Source organism: Liolophura sinensis, chromosome 6, assembly GCF_032854445.1.
Source record: "Liolophura sinensis isolate JHLJ2023 chromosome 6, CUHK_Ljap_v2, whole genome shotgun sequence".
NCBI classification, from domain to species: domain Eukaryota; kingdom Metazoa; phylum Mollusca; class Polyplacophora; order Chitonida; family Chitonidae; genus Liolophura; species Liolophura sinensis.
The window spans coordinates 29220298-29239855 of record NC_088300.1 but is presented as its reverse complement, the minus strand read 5'-3'; the positions used below and the strand labels follow the sequence as shown (position 1 = coordinate 29239855).

Here is a 19558-nt window from a genome sequence, read left to right as displayed (position 1 = left end):
TGACAATCCTATTAACATATTCTCTCCTTACACATGGTGATAACATCATGGACAGAACAAGAAAACCCTGGAGGATGAAAACTACACATCTGTAGCCCTTCACTGTCGAATGAATTATGACAAATCGGAAGATTCAGAATTTATGCTAGCAATGATTTCAGGCTATAGCCACTTGCTAATTCTGCGGCTAACCCATGTCTATGTTATTTCAATCACTCAAGCTGGCAAGCGTGAAAAAAAACCCCAAAACAGCGAAGCTTTCAATAACATAATAGCATTCTGAATTCATATGTTGAAGCAGTTGAACGGGACAAGCATAGCACCCGGGCCAAGGCTGGGAATGAAAGGACCTTTCGAAGCGTATGAGACCTGGAGCGATGGCAAATTTACGATACCAAATGTTCCTAAATAATTTACCACTCGCATGCTCCTGAGACAGGACAAAATAGTGAAAACAAAGTCACGGTGAACCTTTTGGTGAGGAGTATATCAAACTATAATGCTTCAGTAGTGTGACATGGACTGTATGGGGATTACGGAATATGTAGGCATTATCTGTGAAGTACCGATTACTGGAAATGCCTCGAACACTTCGCAAACACCGCTATTGAAAGAGCAGTATATGCTATGCAGTGAATCCGTTACACCTACTTTAAAGAATAGCAATGGGCAAGCCAATGGTTTGCTGTCTCCCATTGAAATTAACTTGCATAACCTGGATGTACTCATATACCCACGTGAATTAATAAATTTTAAAAATTCCAGTTCATCACTTTGCACCAATTATTTATTACAGACAAATCATATTTCATCCAACTGTCGTGCCACCACTACTGTATACATGCAAAACTACTAGTTAACAGTGTAAGTGTGTCACATTTTTAAAAGTCATATACCTGATTTAACTAGCTTTTCTTACAATGTACAATTAGCTGAAAGCAGAAGTCAGTTACTTAATACGGCTGCTATTTTTTGTACATTAATTGACGTACTATTTGAAAACTTCTTGGAAAGCACGCAGCGTTTTGTAGTTTACATTTCCACCTCTTCAAACATTTATATTTTCAATGACAAGCGTGTTATTAATCATATTTATCCCGCTATGTTGGCTCGGCGGTTCCCAGTATTTTTGCCACTCCTACAACATGAACTTGCTGACACATGACCACCAATCCCTGCTTCTGTAGCCGAAGTAATATCATTTCATTGTCGATTCATTGGCCAATCCCATTTTTCTCTCCATTTCAGTAAAGCAGGATGCCTGAATACCTCGTGACTAAGAAGAAACAGAACACACACATGCCCAGTGCTCTCCAAGTAATTCCCAACACTATAACTGTACCCAAAACTTTCACGTCCAACTCACCTGATTTGTTCTGCTCTGTGGAAATGGTTCAGACTATTCCGAACTGAATCGTCAAACTGATTAATGACTGAAAGTCCATGAGACTTTATTGCAGGAACGATTTGATGATGCATGATTAAATTATGGCTAACATTTTATCCTAAACTTTGGTGGCTCATCAAGCTAGTTCAAAGGAAACAAATATCATTGATGATCACAATGCTATGCGATTAGCAAACTGCTCCTTCGTGGAAGGCCAAATTATTCGGTACCCGAAGTTCATGAGGATTCTATTCAAACAGTAAATACATGAAATAAGATTACTATTGCCTGCAGGGGAAACATTTGAGCACCAGTCTTTCTATTCCTTGACTGTGAAGCATTCAAAGCCATGTTAATTTCGGTCGAATGGTGCTGTTTATATAGCTCTGACTGTGCAGATGTTAACAACATTATGATTGAGTGACTAGATGTTAACATAAGTATTAATGATTGAGTGAAAATGTTCACACTACCATGGCTGGTTTAGTGACTAGATGTTAACACTGTTACGACTGGTTATGTGACTAGGTGTTAGCTCAGTGACGAATGGTTGAGTGACGGCTAATTGTAACAAAAATATTAGTTCGCAGTACTTATTTCAGGAAGCTGGACATAATAGTTGTCAATCAACGACGTAATATCCACTAGTTGAATTTAATCTAGCATGGTGGGTAGCTAGACAAACATGAGTCAAAAGTGAAAAGCTATATCTGTTGATACAATGACGTTCTAAGAAATTCTGTCTGATCCGCCTTTTATATCCTGTATGTTATGTTCAAACCAAAAGCACCATATGCGGGTATTTTTGATGAAATTACTTTGCTGATTTTCTGCACGTTAATTGCCATAACCATTTCTATAGGTTCCGGAACTAGCATTCAAATAGTTGTATTACATGAGACATGGTGGTAGAAACGAATTATAAACAACACGATTCACTGACATAAGGCCAGCTGAGACGACATTCGTCCACGGACAATGGCTGGGTCACACAGTTCGCCCTCGAAAGGGTCAACCCGTTTGTGGAGAGGTAGATGGTAGTGGGGCCTCTTACATTTTGGTCAGGGTGACTGGCTGACTGGCTGGGAAACTGTAAGGGAGGGGGATAGGTTGAGGTAACAAACTTTTTGGAAAGCACGCAGCGTTTTGTCGTTTGCGACTGTGATTAAATCGGGGAAATAATGCATTAAAGCTGCGCGTAATGAATATTTTAACGATTCAAGTCAAAAGGCAATCATTGTGGAACAAAGTTAGGACGGGCTGAATTATCTGCGACTGCCAGAGAGAAGAATTGTGAAGGTCTCAAAGTACACATGCAAAGCCATTGTTCTTGAACATCACAATGGCGAGGATATATCATTTGGGAATGTAATCGAAAAGCGAGACGATTTAAAATTACACAAAGGGTTTAACAAGGTTACAAATGCTCGGCTATTGAGTATTCGACCCAAAGATTGCACTCGCAATTAGGTGTCGAACCATTAACTTCGCAATAGATGTAAAGGGCAGCTGTGTGGCATATTGATGTCTACTGTGAGTGAGGAGACAAGAGCAGACGCGAGGAGACGAGACACTGAAGGATCATGAGAGCATGAATTCTGTGTGCATGTGTGGACTGAAAAGTCAAATTGATTGGTAGCGCTGTTACGCTCAATTGCTGTGGTAAGTGATGCGGATGTGAAGTGTGCTCAAAGCAGGGCTGATGGCATGGCGCTCTGTTGTAACGTTGTCTCCTAGAGACCAGTCGATTTGGTGGACGCTTGACTCGTGGCAGACGGCGGTAATAAAACAAAAATCCACCCCTGCCGCGGGCTACCTGAAGTCGGAATCCATAGAGCAATAGAGCAGATAGATCCCTAGCAGAGTTGCACATCGTTGACGACTTGAAGAGCCACATGAACACATTCACAGTAACGTCTGAGAATTACCATCTGTATGACGTCATCCAATAACGCGCCATTTGAACACGGCACTAAACTGAACAAATGGCCAACTCTGCTCACAGGTATAATTGAAGAAGTTTTTCTATATTTGTGATTGTACGGCGATGTTATTAAAATACACAGTTGCAAAGCGTTCTTTTGACATCAGTATGGCACCATTGGACCAAACACATGCTATGATACAACATGGGCAACACTATGGTTTAACAAAATTGAAGACAATCACGTAAGCTAGATGATGCTTGGAAGCTATATTTGAGGCATTTTAGCAAATAAAAGCATTTGTACCACGAAGGACGATCCTTCGCGTTGTGCCAACAATACCGACTCATTTCACAGACAGATATCAACCTGTGAACCCAAGAATAACAATAATCAAAAAACAAATCACACGTTTCTACTGTGTTAAATTCTGCAAGTATAAATGTGTGAGAAAGCACACGCTCGAGGGGTGATGAAAAACAAAGCTTAATCAAGAACAATGAGCTAAAGAATAAGTCAGTGAAAAAGGCAGGTATGTGAAAGGCTCAAGTGTCTTTGTACATGTAATCTATGAGTGAAATGTTGTAGTAGAACAGTGTCTGTTCACGGACCGTCTGGAGAAGGTAGCAAGTCTAGTTAATGTTTATATAGCCTGGAATGTCCAGGAAAGATGACATACAGGGGAGGCAAAGATAAGCATCTTTTCGCCTTGATTTCCCGTAGGCTGAAGGCAACCTAAGCGAAGGTGTCCATCTGATGTAAACAAGTCTGATATCACATCGCCAATAAAGGCTCCACCAAGGGATTGGTGCGGGAGACGAAGTTAATCACGCACTGACATGGCTTGGTGCCGGGTCAAAGGTTATCATAGGTGACGTGATTCTTCTTGATATCGCGTTCTACCTTGTCAGTTTCAATTAAAACGGTGCCAAACAGCGACTTACTTGTGCATGCATGTCGGCAATCTTTCGATGAGGAATCGAGCCACGTCAAATTGCAAAGGGGGGCAGGTCATTGAAATAAATGAGGACTTGTTTAACCTGCCTCCAAGGCAACGAACACAAAAGCGAAAAAGCGGGTTTATCAAAGAGAATTGAGACATTCATTGCAAAATATCACCTTTAAGCCTTTTCCCGCAATTGATAAAATTTAACAAGAGCAATGGAGGTATCTGACTATTCACCATGTATAAAATAAAAACTATTTGTTGAAATTCTTTTTATCTATTGAGCTTGAAGTTCGAAGACAACGAATCTCGGCATCCGGTACAGCAATTGGGAACTTATATAATCTGATGCCCAAGTCGTCTTTACATGGACACACGATTACTTATGCTTTCTGTCTTGTCACAAAGAAACTATTTTATGTTCTTACCAGGTTATTGTTTAATGCCATACTCAAGAATTGTTCACTTATACGATTGCGGTTAACGAAAAACCATCACCTTTTGACAAGTTCCTGACGAACTTCCCGACGTGTGACGCACTGACTTGGACGCAATATTAGAGGAAGACAAGTGATCTTAAACGGACGTAATATTGCGTAAACGGCCTCATGGGCTCCTTCGACCGCGTATTGTTACCACGGCCCGACGAAAACTGACATCGGGGAATTGTGTAAATTCCTGAGACATGGATTGACTCTGAAACTCATATGCAAAACAGCGTCCACTTCGTAAACGAGATTGTATTAAAAGCATAGAAAAGAGTTCTTGACTTGAAGTGCTTTAGAAACTTTCTGTTCTACATACATCAAGTTGTCGACGTTTACGGTACAATTTGTGTAAATTAGACTTTCATTTTAGGTAGTAGCAAGACATTTCCACTATCTATTCGTTTGTATTTAAACGGCCAATGTAGCCTGTCATCAGCCACAATGACCTCTTCCAACTTGACTTCCACTGTGCAGGACTACTTTTATTGTACCATGTTGGTTTCGGCCAGATAACCGTCACACTATCTCAAAGACCCTGTTGAAAATGAATTGCCCAGAAATCGCATGATATCCGGAATTGGTTAATCGGCTTCCAGATAAACCTTCCTTTGAGAGTCTTTTCTCTTTGCTGTTAGCAGCTTGGCTCAGGTCCTATGCAATTGAACTGGCGAACCGGAGAGTGAGGCTGAGCGTCGAGTGGGAATGGTCTCTAGATCTATCGACATTCACAGCAGCCTCACCTAGAGCTGCCACTGTGCTACGCTACGATATTGTACCTCTTTGAATCACCAGTGCGGCTTGAGGGTGTTTGCGCACAGCACATGATCTAGAGCCAAGATTGTCACTGGGTCTGATAGTCGATGATTAAAACATCTTGATATGGAAGCCCCAAGCATTCTATACCCACAAGGTAAACATGGGAAGGACGAAAAGCCAATATATTATTCAAAGTTGTATCGCCACTGAATGATTACAATAACGGCCGCGGTTATTTAGGTCAAAGTTACAGCAAAATGTCACAAAGTGCATAACTAAGGCTATAGGTGAACTGACAGAAGAAGAAAATTTATCAAGCAAAACTGATTATTAATTCACTCCCAACCCCCACCCCTTCATACCTTCATTCTTCGGTTGGCTAATTACGAGAAGGCATACTGCCTACATGAAATCCTACATTCTAGGAATCTGCTGTGTTCACTAGGTCTTTGTTATTAACGGCCTTTTCAATACCACCTTCTCTTGTAGGCTTAACTTCTAAAAATTAATATCTTACGCTTTGAACATTAATACCTGTTAGCTGGTTTAAGCAGAAAAACCACATCTTAAAGGTTTGTCAGAAAAATGAAACTTACGGAGAAAGATTTAAGAGATGTTTTGGTTGGAGAACTACAAAAGAGCAATTCACCATTGACTCAGTACTCACATTCAAATTTTTTTGTTAGATAAGAATGGAGACGAAATCACAAAGAAATGAAAACAGTCGTTGTTTTGGTGGAAAATATGCTATAAAATAACATAAATTTTCATCTTTTAAATGCGTTTATTAACAATTTAAGTATAACTGCGGTTTACATCAAAGATTGGCATTGTCAGCATTGAGGTCTAACAAATTAATATCTTGTCACGATCAGGTGACTGGTGCCTATCTTTTTTGTTTTCATCGATGCCTACATTTATTTGCAAAAGATGATTAGTCCGATAATTGTGCTGTTATCTAATGCACTTAGTATGTCGCTAGTGGTACGTTGCCATAGCAACCGAGTGGTTTCAGCAACATTTTTCTTTATTTCCGAGGGAAAATTACGCGTCCCTGAAGAGCAGAGAGGAGAAAGTTGAAGTGTTTGGTGGACGACGAAAAAGTGCCTTTTGTTGGAAACTTCCATTCCGAAGAGGTAATGACTATGCTGTAATTGTTTTTAGGAACGCTTTATTCTAACAGAATTCAGAGGTATATTATACCTACACACTGGAAGGCTTTTAACATGTTCCTATTTTTGATAGGCATATCCAAATCACTCTCACAATGTACATTTTTATGGTAATAACTAAATAAATTATTCAATTATTGTAATAAATAAATAAATAAATTTTATTTTAGGCATAATGTAATATTCTATCACTAGATATATTGTAATGTTCTGTCACTAGGTATAATGTAATGTTCTATTGTAATGTTCTATCACTAGATATATTGTAATGTTCTGTTGTAATGTTCTGTCACTAGATAAATTGTAATGTTCTATCACTAGATATATTGTAATGTTCTATCATTAGATATATTGTAATGTTCTATCATTAGATATTTTACAATGATCTATCACCAGATATATTGTAATGTTCTGTCACTAGATATACTGTAATGGTCTATAACTAGATATATCGTAATGATCTATCACCAGATATATTGTAACGTTCTATCACTAGATATACTGTAATGGTCTATAACTAGATATATCGTAATAATCTATCACCAGATATATTGTAATGGTCTATCACTACACATATTGTAATGGTCTATCACTACACATATTGTAATGTTCTATCACTAGATATACTGTAATGGTCTATAACTAGACATATCGTAATGGTCAATCACTAGATATGTTGCAATGGTCTATCACTACACATATTGTAATGGTCTATCACTACACATATTGTAATGTTCTATCACTAGATAAACTGTAATGGTCTATAACTAGGCATAACGTAATGGTCAATCACTAGATATATTGCAATGGTCTATCACTACACATATTGTAATGGTATATCACTAGACATTATATTTCTAAAACTAGTGTTTGTTTTCAGAAGAACACTGGTAATCTGAAGGAGGAATGGGAATTATGTCCAGTGTGAGCAGGGTTCACATAAAACCACATGTTAACACTTATCATTAAGAGATGGCTTGGGTACCTCTTTTCAACACTCGTATCGAATGTTCCTTTCCATTCGTTCCGCCAGTAAAACACCCAGTGCATACCGCCAAATGCTTCATATGGCTTTGCCATTTTGGTAAAAAAAAATAGATACGCACGAAAAAATTTCTAGCGCCAGTGTATGATTCTCTGACATGATACCGTTAAAGCAATCGCTCCATTATCGAGAACAGAATATGGCAAAAGTACAGGATTCACCCAGGTAATTCCAGGTAAACAGATTTCTGAAATGAAGAAATTGTGTAGATCTATGTACATTATTTTGACATTCCCAATAATCTAACTCGTGTACTTCGTTATTAAAATGGTCAATATTTGCTGTCCGTAAATGTCTAACTGTATAATTGTTTTCACAGACGATATTAATGCTTTTTCCACACTATCAAAGCTTGCGGGACCAAAGCATAAATTTTTGACCGCTCATATCCTGTTCACAATTGACGTGGCTCGGCGAAGAGCAGTTTGCAATGGAGGATTACTTCATACTTTCTTCAGAGATGCTGAATTTGGCTTCTTTTTATAGCATCGTTTTGTGTCGATTTCTGGGTATTAACGCGCAAACCGCCTTCTAAGTAATGGAATATTAAAGACTCATTCAAGGTATGGTGCCTGTGGAATGAGTATGCGTCTGAGTGTTGGTAAATCTTACATTGTTGAATTAATGGCCGTGTAGGAAGACCTAGAGATGCGCCGCTATACAGGCCTGAGTAGAACTGTTGCGAGCGAGATGATGTTCTCTGATGAATGAGTAGTGAAAATCTTGCTGAAGCATAATCCACGCTGCCAAATCTTTGCTTCTCTCCAATCGGTCCGTGGCAGGTCCTCAGGGAGACTCTAACAATTATGTAACGATTCTTCGCTTCAGCACTGCTCTGTATGGTTTACACTTGCCGGTAAGAATAAAAAGTAAGGCTTACAAAAACTTCTTGAACAGCATGCTCGTGACATTGCCAGAAGGATTGGGGTGCCATTCTACTTCACATTTGTCAAAAGGTTTATGAAGCATAAATAATACAGCGAAAGTCTCTCCACGGCTGATTTACCTCGAAAACCGCGAAATGTGAAGCAAAAAGTTTCACACAGAGTTTACCCTTTCATTTTTAAAGAAGATAAAATTATCTTAAAGCTGTTGTTTGGTATAATTCACTTTAGACCTCACAATCCCTTTAAACACAGTCTTAGGAAAAATTCTACTCGATACCATATTTTTTCTAAACTGTTTTTTTTTTCAAATTCCCGACGGGACTCTGACATTATTTCTGACATTCGTTAATTTGCCATGAAATAATAATGAGTGATCATTAGTAACAATGTCAACACATAAAACAGCAAAAGAGGTACTTACGAAAAAAAAAACATTGACTGCTCGTTATTGTTTTAGTTTGAAAGAAAACGTGCTGGGAATGCGGAAATTCGCTTATCTTGCCATTTGGCTTGTAACGGCCTAGAATCACACGGTCTCTAAAGCTAGTATCTGTAAATTGGACGGTAGTGTATCTTAACTGGGGGCGAAGTTAAGGCGGCGCGAAGAAGTGATTGCGACTAGATCTCCTTTCATCCGACAATGCGATCAGCTAATGCTGAGACCTATGCCCTTATCACTCATTTCCTGCTAGTGTTGGGATTCTGGACTTTCTCAAATCAATCTGTCACGATAAATCGCTTTGCAAGCCCGTCACACAGCGCTATCTCTTCCTATGCCAGGGCAGGAAAACACAGCGAAGGGAACCCGAAGAAGATACAGTAAACCTCGATGACAATGCCGGCTTAGAGGGGCGAGAAGAAATCAAGCGTGTGAATGCTTAGGAGATTGGCAATACGAGACATATATAAAGCCAGGATTCGGCTCATGCTTGTCTGAAAATATGACGGTTGTGATTCCATGTTACAATTCCATTACGGAAGGAATTACTGAGCCGACAAGCGCGATCTGGACACGGGGTTTAGCAGAACCCGCCTCCCTAGGCTGGATTCCACCCATTGATTTTGTCTAAGCGACATTTATATTAAATTATCCGGCCACTCTTCTGAAGGTAATTTGGATGGTGCAGCCAGCCCAGTCCAATAGTGATCATTGGTAATTAAGTTACATTCTGAGGCCAGAGGTAATTCTAAGCCGTAAGAATAATTGCGTCATGAGCTTTGTTGTGAAATTATGTTCATCATCTCGGCGCTTTATGGATTCCAAACGATTGACATGTGCAGCAGAATTTAAGGTTTAAAAAATTCGTGTAAGGTTTTTTTTTCTTCTTTTAAGATATTACTTAATAAAGATTAAATACTAAGAACAGCAGCCCACACAAATTCTTGGACGAAATATTCACCAGTGTCAAACTCCTTTTGTCATTCGTATTGGTCGTATTGTCATCTTTGTAAAAATGATATTATATTATCATTACATTATTACGACATTATATAACACTAAACGTGGATATAATGGGTATTGTGTTACCTAGTAAGCTTGCGAAATATGATAGATACCTGGGTTGAAATTCAGGCAAATAGTTCAATAGTTCAGCCGGTTTTTTTTTTAATCCAAAACGTTTTATTGTATTGTTTAATCAGTTATACGCTGGTACTTTCCGAAGGACTGAAATTTGCTTATTGAATAACTTTGGATATCAAAGCAGATTTTATTTGCAAGCCATTAAGTGTGTTTACCGTGTCTAGTCGAACAAAGGCAGTGTCGTCGATTCCATATAATGCAAACAATAATCAGAGATTTCAGCATCCCAGTGGGAACGTATAATGGAGCCGATAACTGTCCATCCGGACAGGTCACCTCCCCGTGTGACCGTCAAAAGTTTGTTCCCAGGCGCCTCCGGCTGACATCTTCCCTTGTGTTCCAGCGAACTGAAGGTAAACATATCTACATTGTCCCTAGGCCCTCACGAAACACGACAGACGTGTGCGGAGTCAGCCTTGTCTTAATGCTCTACGAGTGTTGCCGCTTATGGGCTATGGACATACGGCTTATTTATCAATTATTTTTAATGTGCTTCCATGAAGTCTCAGAAGACATTAAATCATGGCCTCTTGGGTTCAACCCTATAAGTAATGATCCAGATCTAGTCGAGCACACGCCTTCACTATATGCAGGCACAATAGAAACAGCACCACGGACGTGTACAACCGCTAATGGACTAATTGCCCTCGCATTGTTTTATAAAGTAAACGATTCCTTCAACATCGCGTCTATGACCTTTACTAGTCTTTTGTTACGAATACTGCGAGACGAGTACAGCGATGCTGTTTATATAGTTTTAGGTTCAGTATACGTGCAACAATTATAGCTTCATGTTTAGAAATACATATCAGCGCAGAAGTGACCGATATTGCCAAACAAAGTTCAACAAAACAAAACTCATTTGTTCCAGACAATACTAAACAAGTTTTCTCCTGACAAAGTCTACTGTAGTCCATTCTTTTAAATAAAATTATTGCTACAAGTCAAGAAAGGTTTTCAACAGCTTTCCAGTTTGTTATAATTCCTAGTAAGCCAATAGAAAAGTGAAATACCACATAGGTAAGTAATATTTTATAAAATTTCATTTATATGTAATATTCTAGAAGCAATCTTTATTTCAGAAAAGGCTCTGCAACACATGAGATCAACAACTAGCTAAGGTGTTTTCACAACATGTCCAGATTGTAAATTCAGGAATAAAATTCAGTTCAAAATCAAATGACCTCAAAGAACTACTTCATTTTCCAAATTTCCAAATAATTCTTGAGATTGATGAGTCGGCTTATTATCCTAAGGCGTCATTATGTTTTACAGTGTGTAGACACACTGGTGTAGACGAGGCCAAAGTTTCGTCTTGGTGTTTGCAGTACGTGCGCAATTTGTTCTGAAATGAAACCTCTAAAAGCCTTGCATAACACTTCGTCTGTTGACGCGAGGCAACCATTGTGAGAAATGAAATGTCACCATGTCTGACAAGTTACGGAATACTCTGAAGATATGCTCGACATAGCTATCATTTCTAAGATGGAGCTATTTGATTCGCCCACATCCAAAGGTACGTCATCACTCGAATTACGACGCCTGTTTCAAAACCAATCTGTAAATTAGATCGGAACTCGGCATGTTTGTAATTCGACACCAGGCGACTCATCTAACATCTGGGGTCTTACGCTGCTATGGAATGACAACGTAACTAGAACTGTTCAGTGGGAACTAGATCGATTACGTGAATCTAATCACAGAGATAAAGTGACAACGACTGTCGGTATATAACTGTTATGGGTCGGTATATTACGGTAATGGGTTGGTATATAACTGTTGCCGGCGTATAAATGTTGGTATGTAACTGTTGCCGGTGTATAAATGCTGATATATAACTGTTGCCGGTGAATAAATGCTGGTATTTAATTGGTGCCGGTGTATAAATGTTGGTATATAATTGTTGACGGTGTATAAATGTTGGTCTATAATTGTTGCCGGTGTATAAATGCTGGTATATAACTGTTGCCGATGTATACATGTTGGTATATAACTGTTGTAGCTTTCTCGGGGAGGTTTCTGGAGATGGACAATCATTGGGCAGCTAATGTATTAGACTTGGGAAGAATGTGACAGGGAAGGCTTCAAGTTTCAAAAAATTGGCAATATTCAACCGAAAAATGAAATAAACCGACACATGTAACGTCATGCGTACGGAACGAATAATATAACTAAGTTTTTTGCATGACAGAGAAATTTCAAATTTGGTTTTCGCTATATGCACATGTACTACCATTTCACGCAGTATATGCAATTTCCTCATCTCAGAATAAAACAAGTTTACTGTTCGTTTTCCGAATTCGCGTGCCTGTTAACCTTAGATGTTCGGGTTTGGGTTAAAAGTCCTCGTTTCCTACTCAAAAGGTTATATATTTTCATTTGATCGTATTCTGCTCCTAGTCTTTCTGTTGGATGTTTTCCCTCGTGGGAAGGCTGTGGTTCATGGGGCAGACGTAGGCATAAAGCCCACCTTCACCTAATCTCAGGTCGAGTAAACATCTATGCGAATTATATACCAGTTTTCTAAAACACAATCAGCACTTTGAATCTGCTCACCAGAAATGGAGTGATAGGTGGATTGATCAGTAATATTTGCACAATGGGAGTGTGTGTGTGCTTTGTTGGCTTCAATCTGGGCATTTGCCCATGATGCTGGGAAGACGTTCCTCCCTATAATATAACAGACCTACAACGGTTTTCGAGTGGACAACAAACGAGAATGTCGTGAGTGATACGAGAACCCAAATCAAAAAGCAATCACTCAGGGAGAAACCGCAAAACTCTGTTGGCTTGAGGACTGGTTAAATCAGAGGACCAGCGGTAAGCCATAGGGGACGAGACATAAGCAATTAACAAATCATTGACACAGATATTACACCTCCAGGCTAGCCTGAGCATCATTGGTAGAGCATCAATCATAATCAAGCCGGGGATCGGCTATTGACCAGGAGTCTCCACGGACTGGGGCGATTCGGACAATCACTACGCTTGCGTCTAATTAACAGTCAGAATGATTGCTTGATGTACAGTTGTGGCCAAAATGTCTTGAGACATACCAAACTATGGAGAATTGCAGCTCCTGGCTATTGCTCTGTCGTTGTGTTGCACCGCATCAGGGGCTGTATCCATGCAGCATTCATTCATCAACGAAAGTCTGGTATCTTTCATTGATATATTCGTGTGAAAAGAATAATGACCGTAATTCCTCGCAGGCCATTTACAATTAAACGTTGTGCCTTTTCCCGCCCTTTGTCGAATTAAACTTTGACACAAGCTTGCAGCGTTCCTTTCGAAGATACTGGATATATGGCCACACCACATCCGGCGACAGTGGGAAATACCGAACAAACGGAGAGCGCATTTCTAAAAAATAACTAGACGGAAGGATGGAAATATTGCTAATGGTATTAATCGTCTGTAGCGCATATAGTTATTTGGTATGGGTAAAAACTTTCTTGCCATTTGATAAACTCTTGTTCCAAGCAGCAGATTTGCAAACGAGGCAGCGGCTCACTTTATTATAGTTCATTGTTGGACTCCATAATGTACTGTAAGCAATTTAAAAAAAGATCTCACCATAACCCCAAATGACGTACAGGCGAAGAAACATGAGAGAACTATATAACTGAGAAGATATAAGGTGGTTTTTATTTCTGTATCGGCATCTCGATATAATTTAGATTTAATTGGAATAGTTTTTGTCTTCATTCCACTTGGACAACAAAGTATCGACTGACTTGAATTATTCTCAATGATTTTTTCCCTGCTTATCTATCAGTGACGTTCAATTCTTACATTGGAAACCTTCAACTCAATGTTTATTGCCACAGAGTAAGGCTAGATGGGATACCTCGTATAATTTCATATTGGTTTAACTAGCATCACTGGTTTTCTATTATGTTCTACTTTGATTCTAATTAAATACTAATACAAGGAATTACGTGATAGGAATTCAGACGGAGTAATGGATGATTACTTCAAGAGACGGGTGCTTTTTTCACCTAATTGACATTTAATCTTTGCACCCGCGCTCTATTTGTCGACTATCATAGTGTAATTTCCCCGCGCCGGATATTTTACATTCAGCTAATTCCCTGACATCTTCGTGGCCTCGTTTCGACTGCGCTTCATCTAATAGATGGCTGTAACGTTAAACCATTATCAAACATATGTATCAGGACGTGAATGCTAAATCAGAGTCATAGGCAGGTGAACGTTCTGCTATTCTCTTTTGATGATTGATGATTGGTGAGCCTGTACATATCACAATGCGCAAGTCGCCATCAACACTTTGAAAAAGTAAACGAGACAAAAAAAAGGTATTAAGTGGTTACATGTTTCACCGATGTGAAACTGTTGCTTTCCACGTTAGTGAATATCGGTATTTGTTTGAATACGTGAATGGATTGATTGATTGATTGATTAATTGATTTTTGCTTTCACTTCACACACGACAGCGGACAGGGTGTAGGAAACTAGAGTACCCTGGGCACACCACATTTGGCAAATTTCGAACTGACGAACTTTCCCACGTGTATTGTACAGACTTCCACACCTCGGTGGTTATATTTATTTATTTATTTATTTATTTATTTATTTATTTATTTATTTATTTATTTATTTATTTATTTATTTATTTATATATTTGATTGATGTTTTACGCCAAGAGTATTTCACGGTGTTCAGCATTGCGGTCAGGTATGTCGATGGTTTTCAGGAATCATAATATACAGCGCGTGGTTTGTCTTCAGATGTAAGATAGCACAGCAAATAGTGACGTTCTACAATGTACATGCACGTTTAGGGAATGGAGTAAGTGTGTGTATCATCCCAAGGTCGGTAGTTTTCGCCATGTTTCCCCATTTTAAGGTTATTTAAAATTACGTGCGGAATTGTTGCGTGCGGAAATGTCGCCTTTTTAATCACGGTTTTTATCACGCACGCGGTTTCCGGTGACGTCCCTATGTGATTGAGATGTACAAGGCATAAATCGAGCCAAATTTCTTACAATACTGCAGTCAATGGTTTTTACCATTCATAAATCACCCACAGTGATGACAGTGTTATGACTTCCGATGGACAGATTTTGAATCAATAAAAACGAGAAAAAGTGCTTAAATATAGCTTTTTAGCCATGCTGGCACATGTAGCTCAGCGTTACACATTTTTTTATCTATTGAAGTACGCTTTGCGGATTTAGAAATCGGGTTGGTGAGAACTAAAGCTTTAAACTTTATTATCTCCAACAGCTCATTAAAGCAATTATGCATTGGGAACCAGTGTAGCGCTCCAAGTAAAACTGCAAAAGAAAACTAATGGTGGTTTATGCAAATACACCACTGCGAAACTCATCTCGATCTTGACATTGTTCTTGACAAGCCTACTATAGGAGTTGTGGCAATGCTTTATTGAGCAATTACTGGCATTGAATCCTCATTTTTAAGCATTAATATACTGAATGAGATATCGTTTTCTGAACACCAGGCCAGCTGTAGGCTTACAAACGAGTTTCACATGAGCAAGTTGATGACCAGTCCATTGTAAAAAACCAACAGGAAATGTATTCAGAAGGAGTGGGATGTCGATAGCAGTTTCAAATACGAATGTCTCTTGTTCCGTATGTTACATTTGTAATTTTGTGAGGTAAAAGATGAAACGTATTTAACTCTGGCAGTTTGAGAAAAGCAGATGTTCAAATTCGGGGGTTGATCACATTTGTTGGGCAATGGGCATTGGTCGTCAGCGGTCAAACACTGAAACATTGGACTGAAGGAGCATAGACAACATTCAAAGCTATACTGTAAAGCTTTGGTATACAGCTCAACCAGAAACCATTTTCCATGCTGCCCATCAATACTTTGTCAGACGTGTGCATTCAGAACACAGTAGTGCAGGGCAAACATAAGGGTATCGTGTATATAGGCAAAAGCCAAACGAGTCTCTAGTGACGTGATCGGAACTGACCAGACTCTCGCTTGATTGGCATAAAGGTCACAAAGTCACGCCTCTTGTCGTGGCTTCTACGTATTGTGTCGTAAATCCGGAGCAGAGCCGTCGTGGGAAGGCTTGTAACCGACACCTCAGGGGCTCGTCTCCCGTCTTTATTGTTATCTGGGGTGAGCAGGTTGTTGCTTGTGTGAGCAGGGTTCCAAGGGCTGACTAGGGATGTACAAGCAATAAAGGAACAGCAAGTACAACGTGGAGAAATCAGCCTTAGCCTCGGAAGGACAATACGCAATCAAACTGTACTGTGAAATAACATGGACTTTAACAAATTCTACGGAATTAAAAACTAGTTCAGTGTCAAGTTTGATTACACAGCAGGCCTAAGTGAATAGGCAGTGCTGATGAAGCATTAGTGAATGTGTTGACGTGAAGAAACTGCTCTCTACCAAACCCTTGCTTCCAAATGAACAGACAGAAAACATGTGATTCGTGTACTTGTTTAACCATTTCCTAATCCGCATTACATGACATATATCCATATAGATAAAAGGAATATTTAGTTAATTTTTTTATTATTTTACTTCATTCGATATGGATGAAATAATATCATAGCACGGTTTCATTGCAATCATACTCGCCACCATCGGGTGATACTGGTTCTGATTAGAACAAGCTCTCATTTGAACCTAAAGTTACTCAAACAACAAAGGCACACGGTTAGTATTTTTTTTTCGCTTGTATACAAGGGTGCCATGTTTGAACTATGCCTTTTATAACGCATATATCCTTTATTTAGATAGCGTACTCTTGGATGTTGTCCAAGTAATTACATCGATGCCTGTCCGCCATTTCCCTTGCTGATTGTGCTCTATATGCGGATGGCGAGTGTTACAGATTCGTAAGCCTCTGGTTCAGTATTATCCTATTTATGCTCTTGATCGTATATAACTGTATATATGATCGTATTTCATGAACACGAGCTGTGGCCTATAGCGATGATCGGGTACAGTGAGATAACATTTCAACAGTTTTCCGGACAGCAAGCCAAACGGTGCGGATTTCACACGAGAATGAGTGCCAAAGATAAAACAGTTTAATTTGATCAGCAACGATTTTCTCCACCCCGATACACAGACAACCTCACAATCTCTCTACCATGTACATGTAGTGGTAATCCCTTCAATTCGTTGTGGGATTACCGAACGCTTCGTCTCACAGATAAATCTCATTATTGTGCACGAACGGTGCTGTACCGTGTAGCCCTGCATGCGAGCACCCAACGTTCGCTCGAGCTTAAATAACATAACGCAATGCCTATGAATCAAGGTACCTAATATTTACAATTACTATTTTATTTAAAGTTGAATATATTTTTGCCAAAAAGAAAGAAGGTGAATTGTAGGTGGAAACATAAATAAAAAAAGACAACAATTGAAACAATTTGTTTTTGAAAATTCTAGAAAAAACTATATTGATATATTTGTTTCTTCATATGTTTTTTATTTATTTATTGATCTGTTCATACTAAAGGATTTTAGGATGATTATCATTTTCTTGGATATGGAGAACCTGAGAAACACAACTTTTAAAATGTCAGATCATTGTTATAGTGTATGTTGTTGTTTGTATGTATGTTGTTTGCCTCTCTACATACCATTTCTATACTGAATGCTCTACAAAGTTTGTGATATGCTTGACTGCTGGTACCTGTAATGTAGCTGACAGGTATATCTGGACTGCCCCCGCCCTGCACGGCAGGTGTGAGATTGACGTTCGCAACGGCTCACTGGCGATGCCATAACAGTTAACCAGCATGAACGGCACATTAGTGTTACTCGGCTACCTGATGGCGGACTGATATACCTGAAAGCTTCGTAATTGAAAAGCTTGCTATGTGACTGATGCTAAAACACAGAGGACTGTGGAATTTTGCCCGATAACTTCAGTCAATTTGCGACATCATGACACCGCATTGTCCGAAACGCGATGAACGCGAGACATCTGGTCAATAGAGGGGAAACGCAAACAGTATAAGTATAGATTAGAAAACGGGCTCTGTAGTGTCTCCATTAACCATTACAGCGTGGTTATAATGGGCCTATCACTATCTCATTGTTACACAGACGCTATCTCCTTTTGAAAATATGACAAATACTATGACGGTTTGTTCTCGTGGAGAACTTGTCATCCATCACTGGTGACTGGTGCGAAATGAGGAACTTGATTCTTTCCTAATAAATACAGCAGCGTTGTCAGAGTCAAGTAGGATCAGTTTTACTGTGGTGATATGCTATCTTATATATACATTTTCATCCGCAGAAAGATGAATTTAAACTTACTGATTATAGAGAAAGTTCCCAGGGGAAATCACATAAAAGTCAGCGCACTCCAAAGGCTCATTGATCACAAAATCCAGACCTACACCATAAACATAAATATTAATGTGGATGCGCTTGCAGAAACGTTGGAAGGTATAAAGTAACACCACAGGAGAACGCCGTATAGCTTAAGAGTCGTCAGACGCAGCCCTACTGTAGATATGCGTATATAAGCAAACAAACACTCTGCGCGGAGAACGTCATCCCACGACAACTGTCTTCACGCAGATATCACGCCTGCGCAACAGCAACACTAATTATCAAATGTTCTCTGGCGTTTGAAGACACTGGCACGGGATTTTAATGGAGTGCGTTCAGACACTATTGCTGTAGTGGAGAGATTAGCTGATTACATGAAACTGGCCAAGCCGTGTGGCTCAGGCACAAACGTATCAACGTATTACCGGGATCATGTGCACAGAAGATCGAGTTGTGGCGGAAAATAGGATTGGTTTGTCTAATATCCTTCATCTGCAGATTAATTCATAATTCTGCATAATCCTAGCGTATCAAAGTGTCTCAATGTTTATTGATTTCATGGAATTACCAAATGTGCTGCGTAGCAGGCCACCGAACCCATATTATTAGTATGCATACCTAATCCCATCATATCTCAATTCACTATGCTCTATAAACTGGATATGAATTCTGCTTTCCATAGCGGGTAATTTGCTCTTGATTGTTAAGTAAAAAACGCTTCAAAATATACAAAGAATGTGATAACGCATGTTGTTATATCATGTATTCATTAATTACATGTTTTTTAACAACTAGTTTCAAAATAAATCAAAATCAAAGGACGGTAAATTATCACAGCTTTCAAATCGCTGGAGCTGGAATTTATGTGATGAAACAGTCGTTTTGGAGCTTCTTTATGGATATTTTAAGGTATTGCAATACCAAACTCGTTGCTAGATTTGATGCCAGTAAACCACGATATAATATCTGCATATTCAATTATTCACGAGCTAAAAAAAGTAACAAAGCGGTAGCTTAGTGCAACATTTAAAATTCATAGATTCGAGGAAAGAAAAAATGAGCAGTAA

The 19558-nt window shown here is 39.1% G+C and overlaps 1 protein-coding gene across 1 annotated transcript in view; it reads right to left on the bottom strand.

The window, feature by feature from the left end:
- The window catches only part of LOC135468486 (neuropeptide prohormone-4-like), a 63578-nt gene that overhangs the window by 10300 nt on the left and 33720 nt on the right, over positions 1–19558 (bottom strand). The gene's annotated exons all lie outside the window — the stretch shown is intronic.